Source organism: Gopherus flavomarginatus, chromosome 13 (assembly GCF_025201925.1).
Source record: "Gopherus flavomarginatus isolate rGopFla2 chromosome 13, rGopFla2.mat.asm, whole genome shotgun sequence".
Taxonomy (NCBI): domain Eukaryota; kingdom Metazoa; phylum Chordata; order Testudines; family Testudinidae; genus Gopherus; species Gopherus flavomarginatus.
The window spans coordinates 15641464-15662333 of record NC_066629.1 but is presented as its reverse complement, the minus strand read 5'-3'; the positions used below and the strand labels follow the sequence as shown (position 1 = coordinate 15662333).

The window sequence follows — 20870 nt, the reverse complement described above, 5'->3', positions numbered from 1 at the left end:
TTATGTGAATTGTTGAAGGGTAGGGCTAAAATGTAATCATCCAAAGGAGTGGCTGGCATCCTAACTAAGTGAGGTGATTGGACTCAGTCTGCGTCAATCAGAATTTCAGTGTAGCTTGTCAGAGGCTAACTCTTTTTCTCTCTCTGTAATGCGAGTAGCTGAAATCCGTCCATTGTCATGTTTTAGGGGGCACGAGAGACTGAACAGACCATGAATGACTATGTGCTTTTAGCATGGTTCAAAATAGGTAAAATGTGGTGTTATGTACTCTATAAGAGAGGTATTTTGTACCTGTCACCAGTTGGCAGTAAAATTTTCTTTGATGTTCTAGATGACTAAGTAGATTTTCTTTGAAATATTTAGCTTACATCTGATCTAGCTGGCCAATTTATTGTCATGTTTCCTGAAATTGCTTCTCGGCTCTATGAGCTAAGATGTGAAAAAATTATCTACATTATGGCAAAGCTAAAATCAAAATTGGAATGTGGAATCAGAGAAAGCTCTACTTAAAACATTTTTTAAAATTTTACTCTGAACATTTAAATATTTTCCCGTTAAATTTGGTTTGAGTTTGGTGTCAAAAGTAATCTTACATTATCTTGCCAGGCATAAGTTATTAATTTCAATCCACTTTTAATTTCATGAAAAATTATGCAAAGAGCAAAGCAGGAAGCTTGTCTTTCAGCATTCTGCTCATTTGTTGCCTAGATAACCTCAGTGATTGCTTGAGGTTAAATTTAAAATCTGGCAGACTAGCTCTGGGTTTGTATCTTTTTAAATGGAGCAAGATTTAAACTCATGGAAATTATCTAAGGAGAGTGGATGTACTGGCAAAGATGACAAATGCTGTTCAGGGTTGATGATCCCATTCTTCATGAAGATGACAGGTACTGTTTTAAAGAATGAATTCTGTGTGTGATAGGAGCACGGGTGCAATCCTCCCCTCAACAGTTATTGAAGTGATAGAAAGATGAATCGATATGGAACTCGGAACTATCGTTCTTGGGAGATACAAACCCAGAAGTTGGGCATGAGTGTGACAGTGTCGGAAAATCGCTTTCTGGGTTGGAGATGAGTTCTTAAATTCTGTGTTTTCTCCCCGTAAGGATTAAAAGATGAATGCTTTCCCAATCTGTTGCTAATTTAACAGCGAGTCACAACCTGCAGTTAATTACATAATTCTGATCCTTTCTTGAGTTTCACATAATGCAGTCTAAATATGTCTTTTGAATGTAGCACAGTGGTGTGCTCACAGTTAATACTAATACTTAGCTCTTATGGTGCTTTTCATCCATAGATCTCAAAGCGCATGACAGAGGAAGTCAATATTTTTTTTAGAGATGGGGAAACTGTGGTACACAGAATGTCAAGTGACTCTAAAAGCCAAGTCTCCTGAGTCACAGGCCAGTGCTATAGCCACTGCTTCATTCTGCCTCCCAACAATTCACAATTTGGGATACTTCTTTGAAGCCTCCATAGGCAATAAGCTTAGCTTTGTTTTGCCAGCATGGTAATTATTTCAGCACAAATATAGGTGAAACACAGTTGGCCTGCAGCCAAGGCTTTGTCTTCACTGGAAAAATGATCCATTGCAATAGAGATAGTTACAGCAGTGCAGAATGTAGTTTAGCTTTACAAATATATAAAGGCAGACAGAAATCAGTACCATCTTGGAATTGGAGTTTGCACCTGGCTTTCCCACAGATGTTTTGAAGACCAGTCTTAGGCATTATATTGAGTATAACCAATAATGTCTTTTCATAATTGGTGGCTTGTTGCGTGAGCAGTTCAGATGGAACCAAAAAGACTGAGATGTGAAAACAAATAGTTGTCATACTCTGATGTCCTCCTAGCATGAAAAGGGACATTAAGGTATAATCTTGTATATTGAGTGGCCAGATGCTACCATTAAGGTATTTCAGACTCATATGTAATTGGAATCTCTCTCAATAGATGTGCTCAAATTAGTTGGCAAGAACCCCTGATGGTGTCTTTGCAAGGATATGTTTGCTAAAAGTTCTGTGGCTGATTTAACCAGTTTCAACTCTACTAGTGAGAGATTCAGAGATTATAAAGCCAGAAGGGACCGATGTCTGATTTGACATCTTGCATAACACAGGCCATAGGATTTCCCTGAATTAATTTCTGTTCGAACTAGAGCCTAAATTTTAGAAGAACATCCGGACTTGATTTAAAAATTGCCTGTAATGGAGAATCCACTTCAAGTCTTGGTAAATTGTTCCAATAGTTACTCTCAATTAAAAATTAGCATAATATTTCTAGTCTGAATTTGTCTAGCTTCAACTTCCAGCCATTAGATATTGTTATACTTTTATTTGGTAGATTGAAATGCTGTTTATCGTCAAAAGTTTTTTCCTCAAGTAGCTACTTGTAGACCATGGTCACATCACCTCTTAGTCTTCTCTTGGTTAAATTAAACTGCTTGAGATCCTGTAGTCTCTCATTATGAGGCATGTTTTCCAATTCTTTAATTATTTGTGGCTCTTCTGTGAATCATTTCCAACTTATCAATATCCTTCTTGAACTGTGGACAGCGGAACTGGGCACAGAATTCCTATAGTGGTTGTACCAGTGCCAGATGCAGAGATAATATTATCTCCCTGTTCCAACCTGATATTCCCTGTTCATACATCCAAGGATTGCATTAGCCCTTTTGGCCACAGAGTCACACTGGGAGCTCATGTTCAGCTGATTAGCCACTATGACCCCCAAGTCTTTTTCTGGATCACCACTTTTAAGGATAGAGTCCCCTTCACCCTGTAACTGTGGCTTGCATGGTTTGCTCCTAGGTGTATTACTTTATATTTGGCCATATTAAAACACATATTGTTTGCTTGTGCCTAGTTTACCAGCCAAATGCTCTATCAATGACCTGTCCTCTTCATTACTGACCAGACCTCTACGCTTTGTGTCATCTGCAAACTTTATCAATGATGATTTTGTTTTCTAATCTAGGTCATCGATAAAAGTGCTGCATGTTATAGACTAGGAACCGATCTCTGTGGAACCTCAATAAAAACACCCCCATTTGATGGTGATTTCCCCATTTAAAGTTATGTTTTGAGACCTGTCAGCTAGCTTGTTTTCAAGCCATTTATTGTCTCACATGTTAATTCGTTTCTGTTTTCCCAATCAAAATGTTGCATGGTGTTATGTCAAATGCCTTAAAGAAGTCTAAATATATTACATCAGCACTGTTGCCTGTAACGACCACATTTGTAATCTTTTCAGAAAAAGATATGATGTTAGTTTGACAAGATTTATTTTCCATAAACCTGTATTGATTGGCAATAAATATATCCCCCTTCTTGAATTCTTTATTAATGAGTCTGTCCCATACTGGCCATTCTGTTGTTTTGCCTGGGATTGATGTCAGGGTCACGGGCCTATAATTACCAGATCAACCTATTTCCCCTCTTAAAATATTGGCACAAATTAGCTTTCTTCCAGTCTTCTGGAACTTTCCCAGTGTTATTGAAAATCAACATGAATGGTCCAGAGAGTTCCTTAAACAGCTCTTTTAAAACTCTAAAATTCAGGTTATCTGGATCTGCTGATTTTAAAATGTAATGATGCAAATGCTGGTGTACATTGGGTTTGGCTGACATTTTAAGCAATGGCCTCTAACCTTGTGCCATGCAGGCATTAACAATATGGTGCCTAAAACACTAGCAGCCACTGACATCTTGTCAGTAGTAGCAACACGATCATCAGGGGACCCTAACCTATGGTAGCAACAGTGGGGAATTCTAATAATGTAGAATGAACAAAGGTATTTGAGTACCTGCTGGCTGTTGCTATAACTTATCACTTAATAAAATACACATTAGTTTTCTTTGCTTGGTATTATTGTTATTCATCAGCTTTGAATTGGAAATTATAGCTGGTTTGACAAGGTGGGTTTAGTTTCACTGATATGAGTTCCTCTGTAATCCTTTACCCAAAAAAACCTGTTCTGCAGCTACTTTGAGGTGCAGAAGAGTATTCTCTTCTAGCTTCCAGTGTAATTGTTTGCTGAATCTCAACAGATATTTTCACCTCCTTCTCATTGTACTCTGACTGATAGGGGGCTAGACTGTGACCTAGCACAGTGGATACCAAACTTTTTTCACGAAGGGCACTGAAACTGCATTTTACCTTTCTTGCAATCCACACAGGTCCAAATTTTTTTGGAAGGGGTGTGTGTGTGGTGTGTTCTCCTTGCCCCAGTGAAGGGTCACCGTCCACTCCCAGCAGCATCCTCCTCTCTGGCACTGGAACCCGGTGTTGAGGGGAGGCCCCAGAAGATGGGGTGCTGGAGAATGACCCCACTGCACACTAATCCTGCAGTGATGGCTTCTGTCCTGTGGTGCTGGGTCTGACTCCCCAGTCTGGACATTGAAACCTGGCACGTGGGATTGTAGTGCCACTTGAGTTTGTCTCAGATACCCCTCTCAGAGGAATGGGTGGGCCAAGTGTGAATGAGTGATGTTGCGACCTAGTGTGTGAGGTCACAGCGCCACTCAGGTTTGGCCTGGCTTGGCTTGCTCCCTCTATGATGGAGGGGTGGCCAGGCCAAACCTGAGTGGCACTGTAACCCTGTGCAGTTGGTTGCAATGGCCAGAAAGGGGATCTGGGCCCAGCCCTGTGGGATAGGAACTGCTGCTGTGAAATGAGTGCCGTGTGGGCTTGCTCTCCAGCCGTCCCCCACTCTGCACTGGGCCTGTGACCCATCTACAACCTTCCCATGACCCACTGTTTGGGAAATGCTGACCTAGGAGACTTGGATTCCATTTCTGACTCCTTCACGACTTGCTGTGTGACTCTGGGCAAATCTCTTCACCTTTGCTGTATGCCTTTCCCCCCTCCCAGCCTTCGACCATCTTGCCTAATTAGTTTGCAAGTGCTTTGGGGCAAAAACTCTTGTTAAAAGGTTTGCACAATGCTTATCACAATGGGGTCCTATTCTCATCAGAGGTCTCTAGCTGATACCATCATAGAAACAAAGAACTTTTCCCCTATTTTTGCAGTACCGGCATGTACATTACAATAACTACAAGCTGCCCAAGGATCTTAGCTTTGTGAATACTGATAAGTAGGTGAGGAGTGTATGTTAAGGACCTAAGAGGTAGCTAAGCAACAGGTGGGAGTTGTTTGAACGTTCTGAAGTGCATTAGAATATTTAATCTTTTCTAAAAGAATCCATTTTTGAAAACGTGAAATCTGGCTTTCCCACCACACCCCGAAGGAGATCACTGATCACATTCTCTCATCCCATACAGCAGGGGTCGGCAACCTTTCAGAAGTAGTGTGCTGAGTCTTCATTTATTCACTGTAATTTATGGTTTTGTGTGCCAGTAATACATTTTCATGTCTTTAGAAGGTCTCTTTCTACAAGTCTATAATATATAACTAAACTGTTGTTGTATGTAAAGTAAATAAGATTTTTAACAGGTTTAAGAAACTTTATTTAAAATTAAATTAAAATGCAGATCTCCCTAGATAGGTGGCCAGACCTGGGCAGTGAGAGTGCCACTGAAAATCAGCTCGCATGCCTCCTTTGGCACACTTGCCATAGGTGCCTATCCCTGCCATACAGTCTATGAAACCATTTATCTGACATCTTCAGCTGAGCTTGGCGAGGCATTTCTCTGTTTGGATGTAATGCAATAAATTCTAAACATTACATCATATCCGTTCCAAAATTTCAGGGAATGCTCTAGGGCTCAGTGGGAAGAATCCTATTCATTTGGGGAAAATTGGAATACTAGAGAGGGGCAAGTGGGACAACACGGGCAGAGCTCCCTTCAAGCATCTCTGCAAATGTCTGTAGATCAAAGAACTGGCTGATGGCACTAAATACAGTAATACTTTCCAGTGTAACAGTACCCCCATCTCATCTCTGCCCATCCTCCCAATGGACTTTAACATGTTGACACACTGAATGACTTATCTCCCGGACAGAATGAAGATAAATAATAACGATGAAGGACGGTGGGGCACACGGCATCCCTAGCTTGAGGGTGTTGGGTGGATGGGGGGTGTTGCAGAGAGTCCCTGAAATAGAAGGGGATGGTAGGAGTCACATAAAGGGAGTATGTGGGGGATGCAAGGATCCCCTAGTATGTGCAGTGAAGCAACAAAGTGTGTAGCCCCCTAGTCTAGGACTCTTTATTTTCATTTACAACACATCTCTGTTTTTTTTCCTCTCCTAGGCATCCTTTGTTTCTCCAGTGGAGTTGGGATTAGCCTATTCCACTTTGTATACTTGCTTTGGTGAGCAAAAATACGTTTGTATTGGTCAGACTCTGGAACAAAGGGCCCTAAGAACAATAATCAGGCTCTCTAAGCACTGAACCGGTCTAACTCGTTTCATTGTTTTCCCCTGTAGCTGTTCACCTCTGCCAAACCTTGCCAATGTACTAGCTAGCCTCTATTCTTCCTGCAAACTATTGAACTAATGCTTATGAAGACCATGCTTAGATATTGGGATTATTAACGAAATATTTTGCTATTCATTTACACAACACTTAGCAAACATCAGTCAATCTTGCTAATCCTTACAACTGAGTGTAATGCTTATTTCCACAAATAGTCCTGTTGCAATGGTTGCAGTGGGACTATACTCTGTGTTCAGATCTATGATCATTAATAAGTATTTTCAAGCCATCAGATTCATAAATAAGACTTATTTCTTTCCCCAAAGAGCCTAGAATGGAAGGACTCGGACCTGCAAAAATAAATAAATAAAGTGTGAGGACTGCTCATGTGAGTATAGTTACTTGTGTCTTTGGGGGATTAGGGTTCTTAGATGCTAAATAATTACTCTTCTTACACAATAGTTTAACTTGGCTCCCAAGTACCATGATGGCAGGTGTATTAAAATGCCTAGATGGACGATGAGCACAGTGCCCCCCCATACATTGAAGCAACCCTGAATTTATTTGTTCTGACACTGGGTCTGGTGAGGTTGACTTTGACTAACTTATAATGGGGCGGGGGACTCATTAATACTTTCTTATGACTGACTGACTTATTTTGCAACTCTGGTTAAACACCTTTTGAGGTTCTTTTCGTTTTGGTGTGATGTGGCAACAAAAAGGTGATAGAACTTACAGGAAAGGGCTCAGAAATGTCCATGGAAGTATCTACTAGCAGCATGAGGACTCAAAGGTGCCTGCTTATGAGTGTTCTAGCAGTATCATTACTTGGCTCACACTATGCGCAGGCTTTTCATTGCAAGATGTGATCTCCTTCCATGTCACCCTGTAGTTGACTTTGAAGATTTACCTGTATTTAAATCGGTGAGATTCCAAGAACCCTTTGAAACAGACTGGAGGTGCTGTAGTTTCTTTGGTTTCAGGCTAATAATTTAAGAGGCACTTGTAGTGTTAGGTTATCTTCTTGTCTTTTTATGAATTTTAGCTGTCAGAGTAAGGGTGAAAAAAATAGAGAGAGTGAAATCCTGGCTGCACTGATGGCAATGGTCAAACGCCCGTTTTATCTGGAGTACCTTCTCAGTCATTTATTTAAAAAATGGCATAGTAGAAATACATTTTTCACATTTCCTAAATTGCATAGCCCAGGAGTGGATAGGCTCCCACAGGGATGTTTGGGGGGCTTTTAACCCATGGAGGTGATAGGTGTTTTTTTGGTCTGTAAATCCCTCATCTTTCTAAACTTCCTGGAGTGCAGTGACCTTTGGGGCACCTCTGTCATGAAATATTGCCAAATAAAATCACATTACCTCCTCTACATGAAGGTCAAGAAGACTGTGGGGCATATTCTGGTAGAGTTTTCAAAGCAGTGGTAGGATTTAGAAAAGATACCTGATTTTTGTTCCATTGGACCATCGTGGAGAGCAATTTTTAGAGTTAATCAAGTGCTTTGCAACATGGAAGGAGCTGGGTGCTATATGATTGGATTTGTTTCATTCTCTGTGCAAATGCAATATTCTGGTGCATGCAGGTGTTATAATTCAGATATCATGGGAGATGATGCCCTCTGAGTACTCTGGCTTTGCTCACCTGGCGTACGTTGTGAACACCTTCCTTAAGGCCAGTTTCTGTCACCACTGTTCACATTGAGTAACATTGTACACTGGGAGTAATCCCATTGAAATCAGTGGGGCTATTCACCAAGTGTGAATTGGCATGAGTAAGAGAGGCAGAATGTAGCCTTTAGATGGTAAACTTTGCTTGGAAGAAGATACATCTTTGTATGTGGTATGTACAGCCCCTGGCACAATCAACGTTTGCTCCTGTTTGCAACAGCAACCAGAAGGTCCAGCGTAAACACTGACTGTTTGTTGAAGTAATAGCTTGCAGTTTTGATCCAGAGTCTCAGACGTTGATGGTAATAATACGAGGAATTCACAGCGTTTTACAAAGATAGGAATCAGTCTGCACTTTGTACCACTGGGGAAAGATTAAACAACTTGACCAGGATCACACAGGAAGTTAATGACAAAGCCAGGATTACATCCCAAATCTCCAAAGTCTCAGGGCAGGTGTACACTGAAAAAGTTGCACCTCTTAGTGCTTTTAGTGAAGACATTTCTATGCTGATGGGAGACCTTCTCCTATCAGGGTAGTTAATCCACCCCTGCGAGAGGCAGTAGCTTTGTTGACAGGAGAAGCTCTCCCGTTGACATAGTGCTGTGTACCTGGGGGGCTATAACTGCCTCACTCGGGAGTGCGGAGTTTTCACACCCTTAACAGACATTATACCAGTATAAGTTTATACTGTTGAGCTGTCATCAGTCCTAGTCAATAAATAGACCATGCTGCCTCTCATGTATATTTAATCACCTTTTTAGAAGATCACTTTCCCGTAGACAATGGTCTGTCCCCACTGTTTTGTGTGGATTGGCAAATTAAGCTGTAAATTAAACTCATGTTTGCTTCCTACTTCATGGTTCAGTGTTCAATTAATAAATGTAACAAAACTGTGCTTGTCCACAGTTCCTTAAATTTAGGACGTCAAAGTGCTTTACCAGTGTCAGTGAATGAAGCTTTAGAATTGCCCCTGGGAAGCAAGTAAATATCCCCAAAACAGAATGGTAGAGAAGTTGTGTCAGTGTGTGGCAGAGCTGGGAATAAAATGCAAATTTCATAACTTTTAGTCCTAGTTAGCCATTTTCTGCAAAGTTACTAAAATTATTTAGGAATCAGAATGTCCAACCCAGGTAAGCACATCTCTGCTGGGTGCTACATGGCACAGAAACTGTCTGTTAGCCTTCCTGCTTCAGCTTGGAAAGGGTTACAGCTGAAAATGCCTGTATCAGCCTCAGGAAAACATGAATTGGTATTAGTGAGTGAAGAAAGAATGGGAACCCGGGCTTGCAAGCTGCTTCATACTTCTCATTGCTCATTTTTCCCTCTGACGTTTTGGGAGGTGCTTGCACACAGCTGACATTTCTGAGCCTGCCTGAGGTGGAAAGCAGTCTGTGTGTACTGTATCATTAAAGAAGGGGAGAGGGGTCGGCTAGGGAAACAATCTCAGTTTTTAGCCCTTGCTTTCTACCTCCTCCGCGTTCTTCTTCTCTCACTGCCTTTAGCCAGCCAGCTGCTCCTGCAGAGCGAGTGTGTGTGTGTGTGTGTGTGTGTGTGTGCGCGCGTGCGTGCGCGCAACATGGAGGGAGGGACTGGAGCTGCTGCTGCTGCTTTTACCAATATCTGTACAGCTGCTTCCATTGCAGGGACGCTAGGAACTGCAAGCAATCTCGATGAATCCGAAAGGTCAGTACTATCAATAAATCACCCACAGAGATATGCTCCTGAAAGCGGCTTTTGTTTTTTTTTTAACCCTCTTCTCATAAAAAGAATATTAAGCGGATACCTTAGCTGCTGCAAGGACCAGAATCGTTTCAACAATGTCTAATAAAAAATTAGAGCATGACAGTGTTTTTAAAAAAGCAAGCATGTCATTATCACTTAAATAATGCAAGTTCCTTTACAAATGTATAGAGAGAGCCTAAATTTAAGACTATATAGATTTTAAGTTATAGGATATTGGTATGGAAGAAGGGTAAATTATGTCCTGCACTCAGATTTTATTATAGATTATACTAGCATATAAAAAGTAGTCGGGTATAATAATTTGGTATTTCTTCATACCTCACCCCTTTATATGGTAGTCTCTTGTGAAGCATTTTCCAGTGAAATTGGTATCAAATGTAAGAATTAGTGTAATTGAAACTTGCATTTATTTGATCTAAAAATGAAATGTTTTGTGTGATGCTATCTTAAACAGGATAAAATACATAATCCTTACCATGGCTCATTAAAAGAGCAGTAGTCATTGGTGTTCTCAGTGTACTTTTAATGCTTTTTGTGGTTAACTAGCCGTCATTGCCACTGTATGGAAACCAGCTTTGGGAGGTCCAGGTTATCATGTAGTTAAAATTCTTGTGGAATGAGGCAGTGCTGATTATCTTCAGGGCAAATCTTCTCCTTCACCCTTGGCTTTATAAAGTGGCTGATATGAAATAAGCCTATTGCTGTTCCAGTCCAATTGGGCTTTTGTACCTCTGGGCTAAGAGCACAAAAATATTTTCTTGCAGCGAAAGAGGAGTGGAAAGGCAGTTTAATTTAAAACTTGCCTTCTCTGGCACGGCTGTCACCTCCTACCTGGTTTGCAGATTGTTTTGCAAAACCAAAAGTTATTTACGAACATAGCTCCAGGAAGCAGAAGACTGACTCTCCTATTTCAATGTATGATGCATATAAATTAAGTTTAGCTATTTTATGCTGACTCCACCCACTTGTGTTTATACAGCCGTAGGGGTGCTAGTGTTGCAAAGGAACCCAAATAAACCCAGATTTCTTTGAATTTTTTTCTCTCTCTCTCTCATTTTTTTTGTCCTGAGGGAACTGTTAATGTGGTCTCCATACAGTATTTGACCCATCCAGGAACTGAATACCATGAGAAGATTGGATGTTGTATAACATTGACCTTGTTATAGATTCCTGTATTCACTTAAATAGAAAAGCCTTTCAAAAACCTAAACACAAATACCCGAGATAAAAATACTAGAACCCACACACTTCCTAACTTCCATTGGCCATGCAATAATAAATGTGCAGTATTTTACATATTCCAGATTGCTGTGCCCACACCCGTGTGCAGGGCTTTGTGAATAGGAACATCATGGGATTTTCTTGTTTGGTGTGAATTCCTTAGGAAATGCACATGTGGGTGCATAGGTTTGTGTACTAAATGAGGCGGCCATTGTTTGCAAGCAGATAACAGTGTTATGTTACAATATACTGTTTCCATTGCTTAAGGTGCAAGAATGTGGTTAATTGCTGGAAATCTGTTTTTCCTGATAGAGAATGTGCAGCATTCATCTAAATGGATTCCAAATTTCAGGGTTGTCTATAGGTCAAATCTGTTTTAATTCAAGGAGTGCTAGCTTTTTTTTCCCTCCGTTGTGCAAATAGTCCAAGATGTGATGGAATTAGCGTTATTGGCCCTTTAGCATGCTGCTTTTTAGAGTATAGGTAAAAATCTGCATTGATTTTTGGTCAGGTCAATTTGAAAGGATTATGGGAATATTTTTAACTTGTTGCGCTGCCCAGCTTTTGCTCCCGACACTGACATCTTGTTTTGCTGTAGTGTTTGTCAGGGAATTCTGATTGTTGGTATAAAGACGTGATGCTAAATAGTGCAAACAGGGCCTAATCCTTTCTGGCCTTACTTGGGCAAAAAAAAACCTTCCTTGCATGAGTCAGGACTGCAGGATTGGGTCCAGATGTAGCATTGTTTTGAATATTCTCTTTCTTTTGGGTGTAAACTTGGTGCTGGTGAGAGTGGAACAGTTATTAAAAGATGAGCCAGACAGTAGTGCAGGCAATGATTGCCTAAGTTTCTCTCTTCCAACAAAGTAGTAATGCCTTATTTCTGACTTGAAACACCTCACGCTAATACCAGTCTTTGGCATTTCATATTATTTATGTGCCAAGTTGTGGGATGCTTTGTGTGATGTGACCTTGTGTCCATGAAGACCTTCCTGAAACCATTGAGCGTGCTATTATTTGTGACCTGAACGTGTCCTCTGCTCCTTCTTACTTTATTTTCTTGCATTTAACTAGTGAGAAGTACCTACACATTCTTCTGAGTTCCCCCTCTCAGGATCTTTGTGCTTTTCTTGGAAGAAGTATTCCAATATCATCACTAGTAAAAACAAATACTGAAAGAGAGGGTAACTTACTATTGTTTTGGATCAGTAATGTGAAATGTATACCTTTTCAGTGTGTATGTGTGTGCTTTAACATATTTTGGCAGTCAAATGTGTACCTTTTACAGTGGACAATCAAATGGTTGTCTTTATGTGGCTTAAAAATTCCAATTTAATATAGAGAATAAAGAAAACTTGTAATTTAAAACCAAACTACGATTTTACCAATTTAGAATTTTTCTTTTATTAAACTGTATTGTTTCATTACATCTGAAAAGTTTAGAGAAACATAAGCGTTGGCTTATAGGAATGGCGCATGATATTCCAGCAGCTGTGTTCGAGAGTGGTCAGTGATAGATATTTTAAAGGAAGGTATAAATCTACAAGCTTTCACCTATTTTTACACCCAGTTTTACAGCACTTATATCGCAAAAAGAAATTTCTTCCTGACCCCAGCTAATGATAGGTTTAAAGCCATGAGGTTTGGTAGCTCTTGTGCCTTTTTCCAGCTAGTGAGAGCAGATGCTATTCTTATTCATCGGTCCCTAATCCTTGTTTTAAATCTTACTAAACTATTTGCTTCAATATCCTGCAGAAGTGAGTTCCATGAGTTAATTATAGGTTTGTACTTTTAAGCAGATACTTGCCCTATATTTGATCTGTAATACTGTGTCCTTTCAGAGGGCTGAGGGCAGAAGTCACTAAATAGAGGTAGGTGGTTGTCCTGGTTGGTAGCAGAACATCCAGCAGAGTATGATCTCCATTCAGCCATTTGGGCCCAGAATAGCATGTAGTTGCATGATCTGAGTTGCATTATCATCTTGGTTTCCACTTTGATATACCAGGATAGAGAATTGCATAGTCCTGTTTGTTGATAGAGAGCACTCTTGTTCTGAAGAATTCCCTTTTATTAAGCAGTATGGTTGGGTAAATTTGTGAAGCATCCTGAAGATGAGTGTGCATTACTGCTTGTTAGATTACATATATTTACAAGTACTGTAAGTTCAGTTGAATACTCCCTGGAGGATTAAAATCTCTGGCTAATCAAACTTAGAGAAGGAAATTAAACCTTTTAACATAACACTTGTCATAACATTAAAAAACGAAAAAGCCCTCTTTACGACAGCATGCTGATTGTTTCACATCGCAGTTTGTTTTTTTAATTAAGACAATTCAAGCTGGAGGCAATTTTACCTGGGTGATCTCAAATGTTCCTTTGCTTTTGCTGAGATAAGACGATGGCTTAGATGGTCACTGAGCGTGCTCTCTCGCTCTCTCACACATACAACATTAGCGGTTTAGTTTTTCTTAGCAAGTGAATTTAGTGCAGTGTCTAACCGCACTGGAATACACCACTCTGTGATGGAGCCAGCTCTGTTTTCGTCATTGTCCACTTGATCTGAATCTCTGGGTGCAGCTTGTTTTCATAAACTGAATGTGACATACTAACGGACTCCAGCAACATGTTTCCTTTTTTCATTATTTATTATATAGTAATTTTCCTACTCACAATGCTGCTGAATAGTCAGTGGTTTTTCAACCCCCTCCCCTCCCAAGGGCTTATAAATTAGTGCTAAAAACCTTGTTCAGGACTGGAATGTAGCGGATGAGATTTGAGCCCTGAAGCAATGAAATAATTTTGTGTGTTAGTGTTTTTTTTAAATTTCTGGTGGCATTTCTTCAATTGTGATACTCTGTGTTTTGTCTTTAAAAAGTGAAATGTGACAAAGGGTTACTCATATCACCTTTCTGTATTTTAAAAACACAAGGTGTGAAATAGCCAATGTTTCAAAATCTGCTCTCATCACTACGCTAAACATTTACACCCTAGAGACACAAACATATTTTTGTTAAGCACTTCACTCTATCACAGTCAGTAATAGTTATTGTATTGGCTAAATATAATGTGTCAACCCACATTGTAGTGAATCCATGATCATGTAGGGCTTCAGAATTGTCACTGTGTTGAAAGCCATGGCTACAACAATAGCTGTGTTGCAACTCTCATGACTTTATCGTGAGTCTTGCGATATATGATTTTTTTCTTTAAAGCTCCTGCTATTAAAAACAGGTGATTATGTAAAAGATTCAGTTTTCATTGAAAAAACTCCCAACATCATGAAGTAAATTTCTAGCTTATATGTTTGTGGAGAAAAGGTTGAAAATATGGCCCAGGTGTATCCTGCAGAGGGCGCATAAAAAGAACCCCAAATTTATTGTATTTTTAAAATCTCATATTTTAAAATAAATTTTAAAATGTTTTGGGTCTGTGTCATGTTTTTTAACTGTTTGGGGGTTGACAGTACTGGTAGAGGTATATCTCAGACACTCGTCTCTAAAGTGTAGGTCTTTTGCTCCTATTTGAACTAAAGGGGAATCACAACTGTTAACAATATAGGGCCATTGACACACAGTTGAGCACTTCTGATTCCCTCCAGTATAATATGTTACCATATGAGACACATACCAGCAAGTTCATTAAGATATTTTCAAAAGTTAGAAGTTCTTTTTTGGAAATGTTCTGATCTGGTCAATAAATGTTCCAGCTTCTCAAAACCTATGTTGAATATGAGATTTCCCATGACCCATTTTATACAAGTTGCTGAGTAGGCACAGTGCAGTTTCGAAAGTATGTGATTGTGTACCGTACTTCCTGAAAGAAGGCTGGAAGGGTTAATATGTTGGGTGGACACAGTGTATCAGAAGTTCTGAAGGCTCTTTTAAAAGACTTGCAGAATACCAGAAGGAAGATGTGCCAGGTGAAGTGGTTTTTCAAAGGAGGAAATGCATATGGTATTGAAGGTAAAAATAAGGAGGGGAATTACTGGTGTTCACAACTTCGTGTAGAAGTTTATTTACTATGTATTGTGGGTCACTTTTTTTTTTTTTTTAAAAAAGGGCCTTACCTTACTTTTATGTTTTCTCGGCTTAAAAAACTTCATTCATCAGCAGGGAGTGGGAAAACTTTACCTGATAAATGAAGGAGGTCATTGGCTTATGTGACTGCAGAGCCATTGGCCATTATTTTGAAAACTCATGGTGATTGTGAGGAGGTCCCAGCTGATTGGAAAAAGGCAAATATAGCGCCCATCTTTTAAAAAGGGAAGAAGGAGAATCTACAGCCTCTTCTCAGTCTCTGGAAAAATCATGGAGGAGGTCCTCAAGGAAACCATTTTGAAGCACTTGGAGGAGAGGAAGGTGATTAGGAACAGTCAGCATGGATTCACCAAGGGGAAGTCATGCCTGACCAACCTGGTTGCCTTCTATGATGACATAACTGGCTCTATGGATATGGGGAAAGTGGTGGACGTGGTTGTCATAAACAGATAGCTAAGGGTTAATGTCTCTTTCACCTGAAGCACCTGACCAGAGGACCAATCAGGAAACCGGATTTTTTTCAACTTTGGGTGGAGGGAATTGTGTGTCTGAAGTCTTTGTTTTCCGTCTGCCTGCTTTCTCTGAGCTTTGGAGAAGTAGTTCTACTTTCTAGTCTTCTGTTTCTAAGTGTAAGGACAAAGAGATCAGATAGTAAGTTCTATGGTTTCTTTTCTTTGGTATTTGCATGAATATAAGTGCTGGAGTGCTTTGATTTGTATTCTTTTGGAATAAGGCTGTTTATTCAATATTCTTTTAAGCAATTGACCCTGTGTTGTATCATCTTAATACAGAGAGAACATTTGTACTTATTTTTCTTTCTTTTTATATAAAGCTTTCTTTTAAGACCTGTTGGAGTTTTTCTTTACTTCAGGGAAATTGAGTCTGTACTCACCAGGGAATTGGTGGGAGGAAGAAGTCAAGGGGAGATCTGTGTGTTGGATTGCTAGCCTGACTTTGCATTCCCTCTGGGGGAATAGGAAAGTACTTTTTGCTTCCAGGACTGGAAACAGAGAGGGGGAGTCACTCTGTGTAGTTTCACAGAGCTTATGTCTGTGTATCTCTCCAGGAGCATCTGGAGGGGGGAAGGGAAAAAGGATTATTTCCCTTTGTTGTGAGACTCAAGGGATTTGGGTCTTGGGGTCCCCAGGGAAGGTTTTTCAGAGGGACCAGAGTGCCCCAAAACACTCTAATTTTTTGGGTGGTGGCAGCAGGTACCAGGTCCAGGCTGGTGGCTAAGCTTGGAGGTTTTCATGCTAACCCCCATATTTTGGACGCTAAGGTCCAAAACTGGGACTAAGGTTATTACATGGTGGCAGCGGTGGGATAGACAGAATCCAGAAGCCAGTGAAAATATTTTATTTTTCTTTTCTCTGCTAGGGGCTTTTTAGCAAAAAAAAACAGTTGGTTTTAAAAGGGAACCAGAAAAAAATTTTTTTTTTCTGCTCTCTCTGGCAGTTTGTTGCTTGCCTGTTAAGCGAGAAGCCATTAAAAGACTGTTAAGGGTCTTTTGTCATGCAATAGCCCTCCCATTAGGAGGCAAGTACCAGCACTTATATGCATGCAAATAAAGTGGTTTTTCTGGTTTCCCTTCATTGAACATTAGCTAGAAAAAAAAAAGAAAAAAAGCACTGTTGCTAGGCGGTGTATCTTGACTTTAGCAAAGCTTTTGATATGATCTCCCACAGTATTCTTGCCAGCAAGTTTAAAGAAGTATGGACTGGATGAATGGACTATAAAGTGGATAGAAAGCTGTCTAGATTGTCAGGCTCAGTGGGTAGTGATCAATGGCTCAATGTCTAGCTGGTAGCTGGTATCAAGCGGAGTACCCCAGGGGTTGGTCCTGGGGCCGGTTTTTTTCAACATCTTCATTAATGATCTGGATGATGGGGTGGATTGCACCCTCAGCAAATTCGCAGATGACACTAAGCGGGGGAGAGAGGTAGATACACTGAAAGGTAAGGATAGGGTCCGGAGTGACCTAGACAAATTGTAGGATTGGACCAAAAGAAATCTGATGAGATTCAACAAGCACAAGTGCAGAGTCCTGCACTTAGGACAGAAGAATCCCATGCACCGTTTCAGGCTGGGGACTGACTGGCTAAGCAGCAGTTCTGCAGAAAAGGACCTGGGGATTGCAGTGGATGAGAAGCTGGACATGAGTGAGCAGTGTGCCCTCATTGCCAAAAAAGCTAACAGCATATTGGGCTGCATTAGCAGGAGCATTGCCAGCAGATCGAGGGAAGTGATTATTCCCCTCTATTTGACACTGGTGATGCCAGATCTGGAGTACTGCATCCAGTTTTGGGCCCCCCCCTACAGAAAGGATGTAGATAAATTGGAGAGATTCCAGCGGAGGGCAGCAAAAATGATCAGGAGGCTGGGGCACATGACTTATGAGGAGAAGCTGAGGGACCTGGGCTTATTTAGTCTGCAGAAGAGAAGAATAAGGCGGGGTTTGATAGCAGCCTTCAACTACCTGAAGGGGGGTTCCAAAGAAGATGGATCTCAGCTGTTCTCAGTGGTGGCAGATGACAGAACAAGAAGCAATGGTCTCAAGTTGCAGTTGGGGAAGTCTAGTTTGGATATTAGGAAAAACTATTTCACTAGGAGGGTGGCGAAGCACTGGAATGGGTTACCTAGCCCATTCTTAGAAGTTTTTAAGTCCTGGCTTGGCAAAGCCCTGGCTGGGATGATTTAGTTGGGGTTGGTCCTGGTTTGAGCAGGGGGCTGGACTAGATGGCCTCCTGTGGTCTGTTCATAGAAGATTAAGGTTGGAAATGTTTCACAGCCCTGAAGGATGTAGCTAGGTCAGTCTAAGTTTTAGTGTAGAATAGCCAAACACAATAGTTTGGAGTCCCCCAAGCAGGGTCTGGGGTTTGCATCTTGGTAGAAATACCACCACTTTTATTTTTCCTAGCAGATAGATGTGATAGAGGACAGCTGGTGTTATCCCTGGACTGCTTGGTGGCTGCCTCCTCGCCCTTCTCTTTTGTGTCTTCTGGGTAGTGAGGCTGGTCTACACTTAACTTAGTTCAGCGTAGTTACAGTGCTCCGGGAAGTGAAAAATCCAGCCCCCTGCGTACTGTAATTGTGCTGACATAGTCCCCCATGTAGATGCAGTTAGGTAGAGGGAAGAAGGCTTCCGTGGGCCAAGCTACTATGGCTTGGGGAGGTGGAGTTTGCACAGCAATGGAGAAGCCCCTTCAGTCACTGTAGTCAGTGTCTATTGGTTTACAGTGGCAGAGCTGTGCTGCCCATAGTGTAGACCTGGCCTGCTAAATTGAATGTGTCTGCAAAATGTCTCAAGTAGCAGAGCTGTTAGCCTGATTAGTGAGTATAGGTAGAGGTCTAAATTATATTTTCGTTTGCTTATAAAATACATCCATGATCGATTGCTTGTGGGTGCAAACTGGAGGCTGTATTTTTTTTTTTTTTAGGGGCCTTATGTAATTTTTTAAATGAATGCTGTACCCTGTTCAGTGGTCACGGTGAGACAATGTTGTGTGTTCCCATGGTTTCTTGAACCAGTGCCTGGTAGCTTCTTTGAGACATTACTACGGTACATATTTGGAGAAATTCTGAACATTTCTTTCAGACCTATTTGTATGCCTGTCATTAGCTCCCAGCCTCCTTTATTTAAGGTGCTGATGTTCTGCTTTTTAATTAGTTTCCTCCAATTCCCCAGTGGGGTATTTCCTTTTGGGAAAATGGCAGTTCGCCAACTCTTAAGTGGCACCTAGTGGCTGGGTGGAGCTCAAGCTTCATGGATAGTGCATAGGGAGACTTGTACTTAGGGCTTGTCTGCACTTAAAATGCTGTAGCACTTCAGTGTAGACGCTACCTACGCCAACAGGAGAGTTTCTTCCGTTGGTGTAGGTAATCTGCCTCCCCAAGAGGTGATAGGCAGGTTGATGGGAGAATTAGGTTGGTTTAACCATGTCATTCAATGGTATGGATTTTTCACACCTGTTAGTGAAGTAGTTATACCAGGCTAATTTGCTAGTGTAGACCAGGCCTTAGTGGGAATCATTTCAAATAACTTCATGTATGGACACTATATTATTCTGCAGTGAAGGTGCCTTGTTCTGTTAAGTGTAACCCTTTTGAAAGTTAAATTAGTGGGTTAAGCTTAACAGGAACAGGGCACTGTTATTTTGGAATAAGAGTGTCTACACATAGATTTATTCAGGAATAGCTGTTCCTCAAGAGCTCTAGATAAGCCCCGACTGCAGCTCAGTGTACTGCATCAGACATCCACAAGCTGACCTTGGTGGTTTATCCCTTTAACAATCTTTTTTGTTGGCCTTGCTACCTAGAAATCTCACTCAAGTCGTTTTAAGGATAGAATCAAGTTATTTCTGCATAGGACTAGAATTTAAAAATCTGAAGTTGAATTTCTTCAGAGTTCCATTTTTCAATACAGAATGAAATCCCTCTTTACGCTCCTGCACCCCAAATTTGACAGACTCTCTCATCTCTCGTGCTGACTGATTTTAAACTTACATAAATGAAAAGTTTTATTTGCAGGCAACTTAGCTTTGTTGCCAAGTTTTAATCCATTATTTGGAACTGCAGCTAGTAATTGTATACTAAAATATCTTTTACAGTTAAAACATGAATATTTTTTTTCTTGAATATGGATTTTATTTCAGTATGAAATACAGTACTCATAACTCTGCAAGTTAAGCAAAATGACTGTTTTCTGCTACAAATTATTTGTCTTATAATCATGCCTAAAGGCACCGACTGATGTCATTGGGCTAGATATTGTACATATTTGTAGTGAGATATAGTTCCTGCCCTGAAGAACTTAGTCTAAATAGACAAGTCACTGAGTGGAGGAAAGGCAGTATCAGTATCTCCATTTTACAGATGAGTAACGGAGGCGCAGAGAGATTGTGACTTGCCCAGGGTCGCAGAGGAAGTTTATGGCTGAACTGGGAACTGAACCCAGATATCCTAAGTCCAGTCCTGTGCCTTAATTGCAAAACCATCCTTCCTACATATTTGACCAGATTCGGATCTCTATTACACCCATATACACTTAATCCAGTGTCACTCCACTAACTTCAGTAGGTATTCTGTGTGCTGGGCACCTCTTAAAAACCAGATCATCTTTAGGTATCAACATCTGAAATTTTGACCTGGCAGGACAGGTGGAATTCTAAAACTCCCGGCCCGTCAGCTACTATGATGGTTTTTAAAATTCCCTTCAATGGATATAAAATTCAGTTTCTTGAGTGTGAGTGTTCCATTGTGGGCTTATTTTTGGCAAGGGGATTTTGGTGCAAAGACGATGATAATTATCTGAATTATTTTCAAATGAGTCAACATGCCATAGGGTTTAGTGTGGGAATGTATCGCTGACCACACTTAGAACAAACAAATAAACAAATAACTAAATGATGGAAAATAATAATAATTATAATCCCCTGAAAAACGTGGCAGTGGAGTAGCTTGAGAACCTTTTGGCTGCCTGTTCTGCATGAAAGAATATATATAGTCATGCCAGCTGGAAGGCCGCTGCTCTTCAAATCTGGCATCACGTTCTGGGTCATGTCAAAGTACATATTGTCGCTGCAGTCCACTCTGATCATGTGGTGCACTGCAAGGCAGTTTTCGGTGGAGGTTTTACACAAGTAGAAACTGACATGTCTCCAATTGTCTCCTTTTTTTTTTTTTTTTTTTTTTTTTTTGTTGTTGTTGTTGTTGTTGTTGGTCAGTTCTGGGCTAGTTTTGTGGCAAATTGAATTTTTCTGTAAAGCGACACGTGAGTTCAAAAAGCACCTAAATGGGAAAACATACCTGAATC

The 20870-nt window shown here is 40.6% G+C and overlaps 1 protein-coding gene across 7 annotated transcripts in view; it reads left to right on the top strand.

Annotated features, from left to right (window-relative positions):
* ARHGAP32 (Rho GTPase activating protein 32) overlaps positions 1-20870 on the top strand; it is a 403957-nt gene that overhangs the window by 119140 nt on the left and 263947 nt on the right. For 2 of the 7 annotated variants that reach the window (XM_050921523.1, XM_050921530.1), the window contains exon 1: positions 9688-9740. The exons of the other annotated variants lie outside the window; for them this stretch is intronic. The gene's annotated coding sequence lies outside the window, so the exon portion shown is untranslated. Of the gene's footprint in view, positions 1-9687; positions 9741-20870 lie in introns of those variants that run through there. 7 annotated transcript variants of the gene reach the window in all.